Source organism: Phalacrocorax aristotelis, chromosome 3 (genome assembly GCF_949628215.1).
Source record: "Phalacrocorax aristotelis chromosome 3, bGulAri2.1, whole genome shotgun sequence".
NCBI lineage: Eukaryota > Metazoa > Chordata > Aves > Suliformes > Phalacrocoracidae > Phalacrocorax > Phalacrocorax aristotelis.
In genome coordinates, this window is record NC_134278.1 from 3,978,861 (window position 1) to 3,996,482 (window position 17,622).

Here is a 17,622-nt window from a genome sequence, read left to right on the forward strand (position 1 = left end):
AACAATTGGCTTTTTGGCTCCACTAAGTGCACTCAGCCTGACTTGGTTTTATTGGCATCACCCATCTCCCAGTAAATGTGATAAGAAAGTCTGATTAGCCGTGGCGTTCAGACCGGGCTCTGAGCTAGTCTCCGGTACAGCTGTCTGAAGGCTACTTACCACATGTGCTTTCCACACCACACTTTCAGGCCCAGGAGGGTCTAATGAAGATTGTCCCTGGACCTCATTGTTTACTTTTAGGCAAGCATCAGAATTAAGACCAATTTAGCTGCCCCTTCTTTTCCTTGTCTTTTTTTCACCAGGCTCAGTCTAAACATGCATCTCAAGAAAGAGACTTTTTTATTGCCAAGACAACGCGTGATAAGGAAAGATCATCTGTCTGCGAGAAAATTACTTCTGTGGGGTTCAGAAAGTGGTCCCAAGGGTCTGATTCCAGCACAGGCACAGCCCCTGGAGAACATTAAAGAATTATAGCCCCCATGATAAGGCACTTTCTTTTATAGTTTTTTATTTCATACCAATAGTCACAGCTTAAAGATAAGAGCAACATACATTTTGTTTAACTAGGCTCTTGTTCTTGGTGTGGGACTCACTGTGAACTGGCATCCATCAAACTCTTTTGTGATTTACATGAATACCTGATTCTTCTGATAAGGGAAAGTGTAAGTCAACACAGTTCTGTTGTAATTGGGTGTTACCTGTTTAGATACTGAACTGCTATCTCAGCAGCAGTTCACAGGCAAGCTCGACTTTACCTTTCCTTGCTAGGTGCAGAGAGAATGTCTCTTGGTTTTGCATTGGCCCCCAGGTGTTGCAACAAGCTGCCTGGAAGCATCTTTTCTCTACAGTCTAACGGAGGTGGCCACAGGCCGCTGCGGATGCTAAAAGTCAATGTGCGTTCAAACAGTGATGGGAAGAAATTACAGAAGAAAAATCCCAAGTTAAACCCAAAGTCCCACCTCGGGTTCAGCATAATCCTTGGCCAAGACTGGTGGAGACTGCAAAGTCTAGCAAAGAGGTGCTACCATATCCTTATTTTGCTGATATAATTATTTATCTTAGTGAGCAGCATTTCATGCTTATAGTATAAACAAACTATTATTGATGCGTGTACGATAGCAGCAATCTCTGACCCTCAGCACATTAAGACTTCTTTGCACTAGATGACAGAGATACTAAGACACCTCAAAGCCTGATAAGTCTGCAACCTAAAAACAAATCAGAAAAGGAGCCCACTAAAGGATTTGTTGACTGCCAGGAAGCAGGACTTCTCAGAAGAGACACCAGAGCTCCTGCCTTGGCCTATACCACTTTTAATGAGATGCCAGTGTCCCAGGAGACAAGTGCTTTACTTCTGACAAAAATAAGAGCACTTGATCTTCCATAACTAGAATAACTAGAAAAAAAAACTGGCGGCTGAGCACGAGCCAGCAGTGCCCAGGTGGCCAAGGAGGCCACCAGCCCCCGGGCTTGTGTCAGCAGTGGTGTGGCCAGCAGGAGCCAGGCAGGGATGGGGCCCCTGTGCTCGGCCCTGGGGAGGCCCCACCTCGAATGCTGGGCTCAGGTTTGGGCCCCTCGGGACAAGACGGCCCTTGAGGGGCTGGAGCGTGTCCAGAGAAGGGCAGCGGGGCTGGGGCAGGGTCTGGAGCACAAGTGTGCTGGGGGGCGGCTGAGGGGGCTGGGGGGGTTTAGCCTGGAGAAGAGGGGGCTGAGGGGAGCCCTTCTCGCTCTCTGCATCTGCCTGAGAGGGGCTGGAGTGAGGGGGGGGCTGGTCTCTGCTCCCAAGTCACCAGTGACAGGACGAGAGGAACCGGCCCCAGGCTGCGTCAGGGGAGGTTTAGGTTGGAGATGAGGGAAAATGCCTTCCCTGCCAGAGCGGTCAGGCCCTGGCACAGGCTGCCCAGAGAGGTGGGGGAGTCACCGTCCCTGGGGGGTTCGAACACCGTGCAGCCGTGGCACCTGGGGCCATGGTTTAGGAGGCCTGGGGGTGTTGGGTTGGGGGTTGGACTTGATTCTAGAGGTCTTTTCCAACCTTAATAGTTCTATGATTCTATGAAAGAAGGGAAGACCGTAAAGAGCCTGAATCTCCCACCTGCAGGCTCTGAGGGCCAGAGGATTGAAGAAACGAAATACAAATCACTAACCAAAATGCTCATTTTGGATAAGGAATACCCCAGATGCTGCCTAGTTTTTTCTCACTCTCTGCCTGATGTCTTTAGGAGAGCCATGCCCAGGAACCTCAAGTGGAGAAGCAGAGTGGAAGTCAGTCATTAGCACCAAGATGTTCTCTTCTGCTTCCATCCCAAGTTTTAATATCAGCCTACAACTTTTCATTATTTCTCTGGCATAAGCCAGGGCCCCACCAAAACCCCTGGAGTGGCAGAGGGGTGGGCAGCAGCACAGGACTGCAGGGATCTCTCAGAAACTGCTGGTAGAGGGGCTAGAAGACCATCAGTCAGTGAGATGCAGACTGGGAAGATCTCATACAAGGACTGTAAAAGGCTGTTTGGATGTATCTCCCTCCCAAAATCAAAGATTTGCCAGCTCCCAGCTGGGCATTTGCAATGCTTTGCCATGAAAGGGCTATTCATGGCACATCTCTCCAAACCACAGTGATATCCCATACGTTAATCCTATGCCACTGCCCAGATGAGAGGAACATTGGTTCCTGCCAGCAAAAACTCAGGACTGGATAAATAAGAGGAGCAACAGGGTTGATAAAGTCTTCTTCCCAGATGTGGGATCCAGGTCTTCAAAAAGAGTAAGACTCAAAGCCTTGTCTCTCCTCAACCTCCCCAAAAGCTTCTGCTCAAGGTAGAGCCTTGCTTGAGTCCCCCCATCCAAGTACTGGACTCTAGGGTGCAGTAAGTAGGTCATGCATGCCCTGAAACATTGACTTGGCCATGCTTGGTCAAGGCCCCTCTCTGTGGAGCTAGATATGGGTTGGGTGTGCACCTCTTGGCAAGCAAAGATCACAGCTTGGTTGGTCTCAGGTGTCCTCAGAGGCCAGGAATATTTGATATTGGGAGAGACCTGAAAAAACCCTCCAGCCTACATAGTTGAAGAGGTAGTGTTGTATTGGCTTGTTTTATGAGTTTAAAAGAATTTCTTGGCCACCACACTGCTAGAAGACAGGGATTTTATGGTGGTATAGAGAAAGACAGATATATAGATATGAATGTATATAAAATGCTAAATATACTTTTAGCACAAGAGAGCTGAGGTTTAAGAGGCTATTTCCTGGCTTACTTTAATTCTCTCACTAGACATTTTCCTTCACACTAAGTGAAATTCTGGCTGAATTAAAGAACCGCTTTTCCTCTTATCTGCTGTTACTGTTATCTAACTCCAAGGCAAAGGCTGGGAGCTCAGAGACAGCCAGGGCATGCCATTTTACAGCTCGCCTTCCCACCATTCCCCTGGGCTTGCATGGAAATGCTGGGAAGATTTGTTAAAAAACAGCCTGTCACTCTCAACCCAACCATACAGGGGTAACAGCAATAGGAAAGCCACAAAATAGGTCACTTTTCTGGATATCTTGGTGGTTTTTTTAGTGTGGAGGCTCCCAAAATCTCCTACAAACCCCAGTGAAGTGGTTGCAGTATGACCTCTGTGGAGGAGGGACAGTTCTTTCCATGAAAAGGTCCAGGTCCCTTCACATGTGTGAGCCTCCAAGGGTGTCATGAAAAGGTAAGCAATAAAAACCACCAATCCCGTTCCTTATTTACTGTCAGTACTTGTTTCTGGCTCCTGAGACAGGTTGGTGCAAACAGCAGGAGCCAAGCTCCCTCAGCTCCCTCCCTGACTCCACCACTGACTTATTGCTTAGTCCTGGGCAAAAATACCCACTTACTTGCACCTCTTTCTCCACCTTCATCAAAGTCTCTACCTTGGTTATAGAGGTTGCCAGTTTTGGGGGAGCAGGATATGTTTGCCCAGCACCAAACACAACCGAGGCTCCTACTTCAAACTGATCCTCTTCATGCCATGGTGAGAGCAATACTTGTGCCTAATTAGGGTAGCCCTTAACTAAGAAACCTCTTTTATCCTTGGATTTTTCATTAGTGTCTTGTCCCAGAGTTATTCACATACCTTTCTCCAGGTTCCCTCCGAGTCCTCCCTTGCCTCAAGGTATCATCACCCTCTTACACCCTTTGTGTTTGTGCATCCCAGACTTTGCAACTGAGTTAGCCAAGAGCTGCACTTCTCACTTAAGCCAGGTTTATTAGGTTTGCATTGTCATTGTTTTACATGTCTATTCCCTAAATTAAGAATAGCCTGGTAGGCACAGAAGTGTTTAGAGCCCTTGAAACCAAATTAGCTACTGTCCTTTTTGGTCACATGAAGGTTCTTTTGCTATAGCCTTTATTAAGGTTACTTGTAGCCCACCTCCTTGCAGCATCCTGCTGTCTCCAGCAACACCAAGCAAAAAAAAAAAAAACCAACAAAAAACCCCAAACATTCGAGGTCCTTCCTTGCAGGATCCAGACATCTATCCAAGAAGGTCCCTGCTCTGCAGTCAGCTGGGAATTGCAGCAGCCTCATTTTCAAAGGTGGTATGGATGTTCAACACTGGGTCTCAGGAGAAGCTGTTATTTCCAAGGTTTTCCAAAAATAGAGAGGGCAACATATCTTTAGTTCTATGGCAGACTGCATGAGCTGCATTATGCCACTGTGAAGTTCTGCCTATAGAGAAGTGTCAAAATAGGTATTGCCAGAGGTGAAACACAGCCACGGTTGGACATCCACTGGGGGACAGCTGTGGGGGCTGAGATGGTGCTGAGTGCCCAGAAGTTTGTTAGAACTCCTTCCTCCTTTTTAGTCCATCCTCTTGCATAGCCGGTGTTCACCTGTAGACCAGGAGGCCAATAAATCTCAGGAAGTGGAAACCAGCAGATCCATCTCTGAGGGAGCCAAGAGGTCTTGGTTTGAAGCATGATCTCATGCCCAGAGTAACAAACAGGCAGAGTCCTGCTTGTCCTCCCAGCTGCCTCGCTCACCTCCTGGGGAACTTCAGGAAAGTCTCCTGCTTTGATTTCCCCTCCTGTAAAACAGGAGTGAAATCTGCTTCCTCTGAGATTGGCTAGTGAAAAGGGATGTGCAGCATCATAAAATGACGGTGATTAGAATTACATGCCTCTTCCCATTTGAAACAGATACAGATCTGGCCCAATAATTCCACAAAAAAAATTCTCAGTCTGAATATCTTTAATACACTGATCTGATTTAAAAAGAAACAGGAACCTGGAGTTAAAAAGCAGGTGGGTTTTATCGCCTCTTTTATTATTTAATTTGGCCGGAATGTCTTTTCTTTTAAGATGAATGAGCCTTCTGCTGACAGCAACTCCCTTACTTTTTGCTTTCAAACTGAAATAGATGGGATTTTAGGGGATTTTCTGTTTTTTAAAAAATAAAACCACCTTCCTCATAGTAGAAAGTGTGTTCAGCTTCTGTCATGAAAAACTCTGGCGAAAACCACAATATCCTGCTGGGGAGGTTACACCATGCAGAACTCTTACGGCCCAGAACATCTCTGGTCTCTCCTGCTCCAACAGGTTTAGAGGCCCAGTCCTTCAACATCTACATAAATTCAGGCTATGGTAAGGACTACTTTAGGGTGCCTGTGACCAGGTCAACATCCCTTCGCTTACCTGCCACAATGCACTAATGAGGAACTGAGGGCTTGGACCTCTTTAAAGTTACGGTGACTCAGATGGTGTGGCCAGTGCCACCCAAGTGTGGCTTGCCACCCAAGCTCCAGGAAACTCTGCCTCTAAGACACACAAAGCTTGGTACAAGAAACCTTGTCAAGGTATATATCTTCCTAAGACCGAGCACTTGCTCGCACATTGCCAGAAGACAAGTATATAACAGCACCACCTGGTGATACCTCCCAAACAACGTGCTCAGCGCTATCAACTTTTGCTCTCTCAAGTCCTCCCATGTGATTCTGTGGGGCTACTTGCTTGGATAAGACAAGGTAGCTGTAAATTCAGCTCAAAGTCAACCCTCACAGATATGTAGCACAAGGGGTAGGCTCACGCCTCGTGTCCCTCAAGGGTCGGTACTGGGACTGGTACTGTTTAATATCTTCAACAATGACACAGAGAGTGGGATCGAGGGCACCCTCAGCAAGCCTGCAGGTGACACCAAGCTGGGTGGTGCAGTCGACACACCAGAAGGACGGGATGACATCCGGAGAGACCTGGACAAGCTGGAGGGGTGGGCCTGGGAGAACCTCAGGAGGGTCAACAAGGCCCAGTGCAGGGTCCTGCACGTGGGTCGGGGCAGCCCCCGGGATCAGCACAGGCTGGGGGGTGGAGGGGTGGGGAGCAGCCCTGCCCAGAAGGACTTGGGGGTGCTGGGGGGTGAAAGGCTGGACAGGAGCCGGCAACGTGCGCTCGCAGCCCAGACCCCCAACCGTGCCCCGGGCTGCATCCCCAGCAGCGCGGGCAGCCGGGCGAGGGAGGGGGTCCTGCCCCTCTGCCCCGCTCTGTGAGACCCCCCTGCAGCGCCGCCTTCAGCTCGGGGCTCCTCAGCACGGGACAGACACGGGGCTGTTGGAGCGGGGCCAGAGGGGGCACAGAAATGCTCCGAGGGCTGGAGCCCCCCTGCTGCGAGGCCGGGCTGGGAGAGCTGGGGTTGTGCAGCCGGGGAAGGGGAGGCTGCGGGGAGACCTTATTGCGGCCTTTCGGGGCTTGAAGGGGGGCTGTAGGAAGGGTGGGGGCAGCCTCTTTAGCAAGGCCTGTTGTGACAGGACAGGGGGTGATGGTTTTAAACTAAAGGAGGGCAGATTTAGACTGGATATAAGGAACACATTTTTCATAGTGAGGGTGGTGAAACCCTGGCCCAGGTTGCCCCAAGAGGTGGTTGATGCCCCATCCCTGGAGACATTGAAGGCCAGGCTGGACGGGGCTCTGAGCAACCTGCTCTGGTTGACGATGTCCCTGCTCATGGCAGGGGGTTGGACTGGATGAGCTTTGAAAGTCCCTTCGAACCCAAACCATTCTATGATTCTATGATTCTATTGCTGTACATCTTTCCAAGAGGTAGCATTGCCAAGAAATCATCAGGACTTACCTGGTTTAGATGAAGATAAAAACAAATTATCATTGGTGAAAAATTACCTCAGTGACAGCTAAGCAGGGCTAAACGTGAGGATGCCCAGTATTTGCTAGTAAAATTCTTTTTATGCAGGAAGCATGTGGCTTTACCTCTAGACAAATTCCTCCTGAGCATCAGTGTAAGAGCTGAAAGCCGTCCATCTAGCCGAGCACAAGCTGGAGACCCCAAAAACTTTACTGAGCAACCTTAGATTATCCTGAAAAAAATAATATGGTCACTCCTCTGTAGTATTTCTTCTAGCTCTGCATGAGCCTGTCCAGCCGACCCCGTCAATGCCTTTATCTCCCTCCTCTCGCCCTTGGGGGATGCCACGGCTTGGCCAGCAGAGAAGGATCTCAGCTGACCCAGGAACCCTGAAAAGCCGAGCAGCAACCTGCCGACCGTAATAGAAAATACATGAGGCAGCTCAATATTTTCTTTAGACAAGGCATATCGGGAACAATTGGAGCACGGACTTTGCTTCTTCACTTTGTGTGGATTATGAAGGTTTTTTCTTACTGCAGTAATAGCCCGTGCTCACCAGAAGTAACCTCCACATCTTTACATGCATAATTCGTGGGGTCTGCCAAGTGGACAGGGAATTAATGACATTTAAATGAAGAGCTGCTCCCTTTTCTAGCTGTCTGATTATTTCTTTTGATTTAGTATAATCCTGGCAGAGCACTCCTGATCTAATCACAGGAGCTTGCACTTCGTGATCCAATTACTGCCAAGTTTCTGGACGTTCCTTTCGCTTTGATGGGAACATTTAAATGTGTGAACTTCGCAGGGGCTGGCTGACAGCTCTTAGCTCTGGGATCTCATTTTAATTATAGCCTCAGTGGAAATAGGTGCAAATTAGTTGTCTCAAAACACCACCTTGAGAGACCAGGTTTCTCTTCATGGGTAAGCTAGAATCCCTTCATTTAGGGGGGGAAATAAAATAGTGTGATTTTCCACAGACCGGAACATCTACTTCACCTTTAGCCAGTCTTGCAGCCTGTCCATGGCTTAGACATGCAAACAGCTCCTGGGTCAGCTTTGCTTCTAGCCAGAGGCTATGAATCCTGATACCTGTACTGAGCCCTACCCCTACCTACAGGTCTCCACCCCTCTCCCAAACCTGGCTTGAAATAATTAGTAAATTTAAGCGCTGTCTGGACAAACATACAGCCAGCACACTGACAGAGTTTCATTTTTAAAAGGGAAGCTACAGACATGGAGATATCACCAAGCCTGTTTTCCAACAGACTTCCCCAGCCCAAACTTACAAAAAGTTGGGCTGAGAACCGATGATTTCTGTGCAGCTGGTGAAAGAGTCCAAGGCATCTGCTTTTCACACTGATTTTCCAATGCTGTCGCCCAAGCACCATCATGTTGTACCCTCAGTCTTTCATGACCGCAGTCACCAATCCCCTCCCAACACCGCTGGGCAGAGAAAGCAGCTCCCAGGGTCTGCCTTGCGAGATAGCATCACCCCACGGGCTCCCAAAGCCTTCGCTGTGATGCCGATGTCCAGTATTTGCTCTTGTCCTCGCATTGTCCTCAACCCTGATAACTCCTTTGGTCAACGTTATTGTCTTACCGCAACAGCGGCACTGCCGAGCCATCAGCCCTCTGTATTTTGTAGGGAGGGCACCACGTTCTAGCCGCTGATAGACCTATCTATAACCCCATTCAGAATTGTTTTGATCAATGGTCTAATCTCTGTTTGTATGGTCAAATCCTTCCCTCCCCTGTCTGCAAGCTGGAGGTTGGGATGAACGTCGCCTCGGCTCGTGCCATCTCAGAGCCTGGCGACATGGAGAGCACGTCACAGTCAAAGATTCACTGTTTGTACCCCATGAGGCTATTTTAAAAGAAAGACGGGCAACTGAGGTCCCGAGAGAGGTGCGGTTGCCTCTCCAAGGTCTCAGGATGGTTGAGAATTGAGCTGGGGTTTCCCAAGCCTTAAGGACAACCTTATCCTCCAAGAGTGCTGTAAAGGACTGGCCCAGTCAGGGCATTGTGCTGATGGCCAAATACAGGAGCCTCGGCTAGAGACACCCTTCCATCTAAAGTCCTGATATCTTTTGAAGACGTGACCATTTGCTTAGCTTTATTTACTGAGCAGCCCTCTTCCAGTCAATGGAGCAGAGATAAGCACAATCTTGATGAGATCAGGATTCATCTGATAGGATGAGAATAGAGTGGAGAAGAAGAAAGAAAAAGTAAAAGTAGAAGCTCATTGATCCAGGCTCCAAACCAGGCCAAATCTGAAGGGCAGAGCTCTCCCCCAAATACTGCTCTTTCTTTTTTTTTGTGTGTGTTTTGTTTTTTTTTTTTTCAGAAATGGCAATGGAAGGCATTTGGGCTCCAACATTGAACCAGGAGCAGAGAGAAAAGAATGAAAGCAGGGGAAAAAGAAACTAGGAAAAAATGGATAAAAATGGGGAAAACATCTATATATTTTCACCTCTTTTATTTTTCTTTTTTTTTTTTTTTTTTTCAAACATAAAAAATGTGAAATTGGCCAAGAATTTTGGAAAAAAAAAATCCATCACCAACTGAAGTTGTCCTCACCCTCCACCATGTGTTTAACACTGGTGGCCAACTTCATACAAGAAAAGGAAACAAAGCCCCTTTCAGAGGAGGAGGACCTGGCCTGGAGGCCCAGTTGGACTTTCTTCAGACACTTCCCAGTGGTGACTAAATTATTGTCAGTAACCAATGGAGAGGGGCAGTTCCTCCACCTGAGAAGCACCCACCTCTCTGGAGTGACTGCAGAGGCACATTAAGCCTACATGATTTGCTTAGAGGCTCCTGGGCAGCTTGGAGCAGAGTTAAGGGAATTGGCCACAGCATTGTCAGAAACATCAAGTAAATCATAACAAAGCCTGGCTTGGGTTTTGCCCAGGTGGCCACATCCATCCTATTAAACTCCATCTCCCAACTCACAGTGGCAGCAGCCAACCACCTCGTGGGAACAGTTGTGGCGTGTTCCCACAAAGAGTTTGGGATATGTCTGTCTGGTTGTCCCTACGGCTGATATCCAGCACCCTTGCTCCAGTATGGCCAAACCAAGCTGGGAGGAGCGGCTGATGCACCAGAGGCTGTGCTGGCACCCAGCGAGAGCTGGCCAGGCTGGAGAGCTGGGCCCAGGGGAACCTCAGGGAATTCAGCCAGAGCCAGTGCAAGGCCCTGCCCCTGGGGAGGAACAACCCCCCGCACCAGCACAGGCTGGGGGGGACCCGCTGGAGAGCGGCTCTGCTGAGAGGCCCTGGGGGTGCTGGGGGGCAGCGGGGTGACCCTGAGCCAGCACCGGGCCCTTGGGGCTAAGGGGGCCAGCGGTGTCCTGGGGTGCATGGAAAGGAGTGTGGCCAGCAGGGCGAGGGAGGTTCTCCTCCCCCTCTGCTCTGCCCCAGTGAGGCCACACCTGCGGGGCTGCGGCCAGTTCTGGGTCCCCCAGGTCAAGAAGGGCAGGGAACTGCTGGAGCAAGGCCAGGGGAGAGCTGCCAAGGGGATCAGGGGCTGGAGCATCTCCCTCGTGAGGAAAGGCTGAGAGACCTGGGTCTGTTCAGCCTGGAGAAGAGAAGGCTGAGGGGGGATCTCATCAGTGCCTATAAATATCTGAAGGGCGGGTGTCAGGAGGATGGGGCCGGGCTCTTTTCAGTGGTGCCCAACGCCAGGCCAAGGGGCCACGGGCACAAGCTGGAACATGGGAAGTTCCCCCTGAACATGAGGACAAACCCCTTCCCTGTGCGGGTGCCAGAGCAGGGGCACAGGCTGCCCAGAGAGGCTGTGGGGTCCCTTCCCTGGAGACATTCACCCCCCGCCTGGACGCGGCCCTGTGCCCCTGCTCTGGGGGTGCCTGCTCACGCAGGGGGTGGGACGGGATGAGCTCCAGAGGGCCCTTCCAACCCCAGCCAGTCTGGGATTCTGTGAGACATCCTGGCTCAGAATCTGGCAGGAGGCCCTTAGCAGAGAGATCGTCCTCCCAGTGAATAGCAGAGCAAAGTGGACACACCACTACTAGATGCAACCATCTCCTGCTCTCCACATGTGATGGGACTCCATCAGCTTCTGTCTATGCACCCCTGGAGAAAGGGAAGGGATGAGCACTGGAAGATACGGAGCCTGACTCTGGCCCTGCTTGCACCAGCTGCACCTCGGCCGTGGTCCCTGCCTGCTGCAGATGTCGGGGGTGTGTGGCTGGATTTGATCCTGTTCAGCTGAGGATGAAAGCCAAACATCCATTTTCATTCACAGGAGCTATCTGGACAGCAGAGGAAAGGAGCGGATCAGAGAGATTTCCATGATTACAAATAACCCCTGAATTTTGCCCACAGCCTTGAGTGTTTGAAGGAAGTAGATAGGGTGGGAGCGATTCTCCAGGCATCTCTCCCATAGCACAGCGCCCAGGCTCCATCAGATGTGCACGGCTCTGCATGGCATATTAACTCACATCGCCTCTGATCTGAGGCTGAAATAGCAAGGACAGACAAAAGGCAGGAAACAAGACAGGCGCAGCTACGGCTCAAAGATGCTCTTCACGCAACCGGTCACTGGAAAATGAAAGATTTTAGGGTGCCCTAGGAAAAAAAACCTGATTTTTTCCAAACAGGATATGAAGATGTGCAGAACAAAGTGCAAAACCTCTGTTACTAAGTGCGTCTCCCCTAAAACCTTAAGGCCAGGGCTGATGTGACCCAGCTACGATGCTGAGATTTGCTCGAAGAACAGGTGAGTATAAGAAGCATCTACAAGGGGTGATGATAGAAATCTGCACCCTACGCAAACAAGAGAGAAAGAAAACACTGAAGAATTCTGTGTTACCCCGGTGTTTGAGGTGGACAGCTGTGGCTCTCATATAGTTTTAACATCATTTTCCATGGAAGATGAGAAACCAGGAAATAAATAGTTAAACAACAAAGGTCCCCTGCTGGGTTTTTTGTTTGTGTGTTTGGTTTTTGCCTGCAACAATGTAAAATGTAACATCTTTTGCCCATTCTGTGTCTTTCCCACTGCACGCTGTTAACAGCCAAGGCTTTTTCATCTTGCAGGCATGCAATACGAAGGCAGAATTTTTAAAATGTTCTTTATTCTCTATATGAACCCCAAAAATGAAGACTTTTGGAAGAGGAAATACATTTTTACTAGAAACTAAGGAAAATATTTCAAAATTTTTTCATCTAAAATTAGTAAAGCCCATCGGAATTCATGCTCCTATCCTTTCAAGAGCAAAAACCTCAATGCTAAACGTAGCTGAAAGCAATTAGAAATGTTTAAACTTCTTCCTTATAGCAGTTCAAGCCTAGCTTTTCCTTTTATTGAGTTCAAACAGCAATTCATCCGGGAATGTCTTCAAATCTTAAAACAAGCAAACCAACCAAAATCAAACCAATAACCCAAAAGTGAAAATGAAATTCCATTAAACTTAAAAAAATAATTGGGCAAAGCTATTACACATCGGAGCTTTGCTCATCCGGATACAAAAAATATTGAACCTTCCAGTGTGCTGATTTTGTGTTTCTGCCTCTTCCAGATGAAACACATTTTTCTTAATTTTGGGACGATTTTCCACTGAACCAAAAAAATGCATTTCCTAATGAGTTCTACTTCTACATGTGTGTTTTTCTGGAGAGAACATCAGACGTACAGCTCTGCCACAGCCTGTACGGGAAGGTGCTAAAAATCGTCCTTTTTGCATGTCAGAAGAGGACAGTAAATCAAAAGCATGTGTTTTGCAGAGGAGCCCTCAGTGGGTGCAGGCAGCCATTCCTCCACGGTGGTTTGCGTATCTTTGGGTGTTAACAACTGGAATATTCTCTGATGCTTCTGATGTTGCGCTGGCATTACAGTGAGACTTCGCAGCTGTTCTGCCAAAAATACATAATCCTGCGTTAAGGCACGGGACTAAGTGCTCTGGGAGAGATGGGTCCTGTCCTATATCTGCTATTCCCCGCAAGCCTCTTAGTCACTCTTTCCCTTGTCTTCCCTGATAATACGATCTACCTACCCCTCACTGTTGTTGTGAGGCTTAACTTGGTAATCTTTATAAACTGTCCAGGGATGCTTTCTAGAAGAGAAAAGAAAAAGAAAATTACATGACCTGGCCTCATTTTGCTCTCCTGTGGCCAAGGAGCGACTCCCAGGGAGCTACAGCTGATCGACAGAAGCAAGCACAAGCTCAGCTGCCTCTCAGCTGGGCGCTGCAGTCGACACACCAGAAGGACGGGATGACATCCGGAGAGACCTGGACAAGCTGGAGGGGTGGGCCTGGGAGAACCTCAGGAGGGTCAACAAGGCCCAGTGCAGGGTCCTGCACGTGGGTCGGGGCAGCCCCCGGGATCAGCACAGGCTGGGGGGTGGAGGGGTGGGGAGCAGCCCTGCCCAGAAGGACTTGGGGGTGCTGGGGGGTGAAAGGCTGGACAGGAGCCGGCAACGTGCGCTCGCAGCCCAGACCCCCAGCCGTGCCCCGGGCTGCATCCCCAGCAGCGCGGGCAGCCGGGCGAGGGAGGGGGTCCTGCCCCCCTGCCCCGCTCTGTGAGACCCCCCTGCAGCGCCGCCTCCAGCTCGGGGCTCCTCAGCATGGGACAGACACGGGGCTGCTGGAGCGGGGCCAGAGGGGGCACAGAAATGCTCCGAGGGCTGGAGCCCCCCTGCTGCGAGGCCGTGCTGGGAGAGCTGGGGTTGTGCAGCCGGGGAAGGGGAGGCTGCGGGGAGACCTTATTGCGGCCTTTCAGGGCTTGAAGGGGGGCTGTAGGAAGGGTGGGGGCAGCCTCTTTAGCAAGGCCTGTTGTGACAGGACAGGGTGACGGTTTTAAACTAAAGGAGGGCAGATTTAGACTGGATATAAGGAAAAAAATTTTCACAATGAGGGTGGTGAAAGCCTGGCCCAGGCTGCCCCGAGAGGCGGTCGATGCCCCATCCCTGGGAACACTCAAGGCCAGGCTGGACGGGGCTCTGAGCAACCTGCTCTGGTTGAAGATGTCCCTGCTCACGGCAGGGGGTTGGACTAGATGGCCTCTAAAGGTCCCTTCCAACCCAAACCATTCTGTGATTCGATGATTCTCTCGGAGGTATCGTCGCAGAGCACAGGAGCCACCCTTCATTTTGCCTCTTGGGTACCAGCAAGGGTGACGCTGCCGTGACACACGTTTTTCCAGCCCATGCTTTTGCAATGTCTTTGCTGTTACGTACCAAATCGGAGTCTGCTTTAGCCCCTTTGCTTGCAATGCTGTCAGCACATCTTTTCACCAGCGCAACATTCGCATCGCCTAACAGATATTACTGTTTATTAATAATATCAAAACTGTGTTAATGATCTAAGAATGAGGGCTAATTAGATATAAATTTGCTGACATACCTGAGGATTCTTTCCGCAGTGTGCTGCGCTGGAGTTTTGCCTAATGATAACAATATCATTTTGGGATAAAACGAACTTTCACGTTACGCTACCTTTTACGGTTCCAGTGCGCTGTGGATTTTCTTGCTTTTCCCCGCAGATGACAAAACGCCACCTTCACCCCAGGTTTCCCACGTGCAGTTACCCTAACACCTCCCACGTTGTCTGAGGCTTTTAGGTCCCCGATTCCCGCAGGGGTCTGGGGCCTCCTTTCCTTCGCAAAGCTGAGGCCGGGGGATTTGGGGGAGGCTGTGTGAGTGTCTCCTGGGTCCCAGCCTGGTGTCCCAAGCTCGGGGAATTCATCTGTGACAGATCCAGGTAAAGTCAGGAAGATTCTCAATAAGTTCCCAGCTGCTTCTGTTATCACACACTCACATGCTCATCCTGAACCAGAGGGGTTTTTTATACTTGTTGAAAAAGACTAGATACTTCTATGGGTTTTTTTCCTCAAGTTTTCCACTTTTAAAATCGTCAATATTTTGTGTTTTTTGACTGGCAATCTATCCAAGGTCAAACCAACCTCCTGCTTTGCTGCTCAGCCCTGCCAGCACTTGCCTGCACGTGAAACCCTACTTGTCCTTTGCTCATGTGAGAGCATTTCACGTGGATTTGGCACTTGGAGCTTCAGTTCTTGGAGCGCTGAGCGTCAGTATGAAAAACTGCTGTTTCGTTTTGTGGTTTCACTTTTGTTTCTCTTTTTCTTTTTTTTTCTCCCTCTCCAGAATAGGTGGATTCATTCAGACCCGTGCGACCTCCTGGTGTGTCAGTGCAGAGAGAGAGAGATGGGTTTTTTAGCCCAGAAGGAAATCAGTGACGACGCCTCCATCCTGACACCACATCTGCCATTCAGGGGTGGAGGATTTGGGTCAGGACTGGTGCTTTCTCATCATAACCAACCCCAGCTCCCCACCACTGCAGTTCCCACAGCCCAGTGCCCGGTGCGTGATGCTCGGAGGGGGAGCAGGAGCATCCTCTCCGAGTCCAGCCCTTCCCTTCCCGGCGGCGGCGGGGCTGGCCGGGGCGCTGACCCCAGCGCCGGGGAGTCTGGAGCAGAGCTGGCGGCCGCCGTTCCCCGCCATCAGCCCACACCTCATCAATAGGGGCTGACAGCCGCGGCCTCGCCGCCCCGACGGCACCGCTGATGGCACGGCACGGCTCGGTACGGCCGGGAGTCCGGGATGCAGCCCTGTAAGTCAGGGTGCAGGCAGCCCTGTGGGTCGGGGTGCCAGCAGCCCCATTGATCGGGGGTGTAGGCAGCCCTGTGGGTCAGGACACAGACAGCCCCGTGAGCCCTGGGGGGCCAAGCTGCCCACAGGCTGGGAGCGAAGGCAGCCCCACAGGCCTGGGGTAGCGGCAGCATCACTTGTCAGGGGGCGCACACTGCCCTGTGGGTCTGGGAAGCCATGGATCGGGGAGGGGGGTACAGGCAGCACCACTTTTCAGGGGGTGTAGGGAGCCCCATGGGCCTCAGGGCCCCGACAGCCCCATAGCGGGGGTAGTGCTGACAGCCGCGTGGGTCAGAGCGCAATGAGCATCGCAGGGAGGGATACACGGATGCAGCCACACGCGAAGATGCAGTAACAGATAAGGACATAGAGTGACTAGGCATAGGCAGACAGACACGTAAGTAAGAGAGATAAAGGCACACGGGTAGATGTGTATAGATAAATAAATAGGTATTTCGGCAAGTAGATGGGCACAAACAGGCAAATAGATGTAGGAATAACTAGAAAGTTACATAGATATATGGGAACATGCCTGGATGAATAGAAGGATATATGGAATGGATATATGGGTATATGGATAAATGGGTAGGTGAATAGGTGGATAGACAGGTATATGGATATATGGGTAGATGGATAGACTGATATATGCATGTATGGATAAATGGATAGATGGATAAACGGGTGGATTGGTAGTGACACTGGCTGAGGTTCTGCTCTGCCAGCCTTCTGCCTGATGCAGGAGGCTTTTCCAGCCTCCCCGACGTGGGAAGGGGCTTTCCATCACCACTGCCATTACAGCAGGACGTGAGTGGCCGTGCCCCGGCCTGAGCAGCCGGCTGGTGCCCAGCCCCCAGGAAGGCGATTTCACAGCCGTGGGGTGACAGCCTACCGCAGGCATGCTCCACCCATGTGGTTTTATTGTTATTAGGTCAAAGCCCCGCGGTATTTGGACATACTGACAATAAAACCACGCGTGCGGATGGCGGCGCGAGTAGGCAACAGGAACCCGGCGGGATGCCCTGGCCCTGAAAGTGATGCTCGCCCATTCAACCCCGCACCGGCAGACTCGGGGGATCCCCCCCACCCACTGGTGACGTGCGCCCGCAGGTTCCCACGCAGCCATTCTTCACGTCGCGGGGGGGCAGCGGCGGGAAATGTGATTTTAGGCTGAGATTTTAGGCTCAATTTGCCTGATTTTGGCAATAAAGCTGAACAGGAGTGTAGCATGCCGATCCGTGCTGTATTTTCAGTGCCCTCCCTGAGACACCTCTGTCCCCTGCAGCAGGCATCCGCCACACACACGCGATGGCACAGACACACGTGGCATCACGCACGGTGTGATCCAGCACACGTGTTCTCATCCTGCAGCCCCCATTTCCCTAAAGATCCCGGTTCCGGGTAGGTTTGGGATCCCGACTCTCCCCAAATCACCATGGCGCTGACCCTCATTTCTCAGCCTCCCACCCCCCAAAACTGCTTCATCGAAGCATGAAGTGCTGCTCCATGCACCTCTGTGTCCCATGGCTTTGTCCTTGAGGAAGTCATCTGTATTTATTTCCACTGGGGGGAAAAAAATAGAAAAAAAGAAAAAGCCATAATATAATATTTTTTTGGAGGGGAGAGGGCAGTCAAAAAGGATTTTAAAATGCCCCTGGAGCATCCCTGAACCGTGATGCTCTTTGGACACCCCTCTCCCAAGGGGTAGTACCTGGCCTTTGGGGGGGGATGTAGGCAGGGAGGAGGGGGGAGCATTTTAGGACCCACTGTCGTCCTGTAAACAGATGTGACATTTGTTTCAGAAAGTGTCTCTGAAGGTGAGACTTTGATAAGTCGTGGGGGGGAAGCCAAAAGCAGGGCTCCTGCTCCAGCTCTGACGCCTTCCTGACCACATGCTCCCCTGGCTGT